Below are 322 nucleotides of genomic sequence, written 5' to 3' on the forward strand. Positions count from 1 at the left end.
TTAAGCAAAAGTGGAGAAAGGGAAAATTTGAGTTCAATTATAATAGAATTATAAGTATAATATCTAGCCATGGTTTGATTACAAGATTGACAACAGGATTACACAATCAATCAAATGATCTTCATCTTAAATGCTGAATAACTTGCTTTATTACTTTTTAAACATCAGCAAGAACCCCATTAGTGGTTCATGCTATGGGCATACTGTAAATGATAGCCCATCTTTTTCCAGCTACTGGGAACTTAGATAAAATGATTTGGCCCATATTCTTTCACTACCACTTGTTATTGGTTTGTGGTTCTGAATTTGTCTAAATTTCTTT

The 322-nt window shown here is 32.0% G+C and overlaps 1 protein-coding gene across 1 annotated transcript in view; it reads left to right on the forward strand.

Moving 5' to 3' along the window:
- LOC119594752 (60S ribosomal protein L7-like) overlaps nucleotides 1–322 on the forward strand; it is a 6,995-nt gene that overhangs the window by 2,657 nt on the left and 4,016 nt on the right. The window lies entirely within an intron of this gene.

This window comes from Penaeus monodon, chromosome 34, assembly GCF_015228065.2.
Source record: "Penaeus monodon isolate SGIC_2016 chromosome 34, NSTDA_Pmon_1, whole genome shotgun sequence".
Classification (NCBI taxonomy): Eukaryota; Metazoa; Arthropoda; class Malacostraca; order Decapoda; family Penaeidae; genus Penaeus; species Penaeus monodon.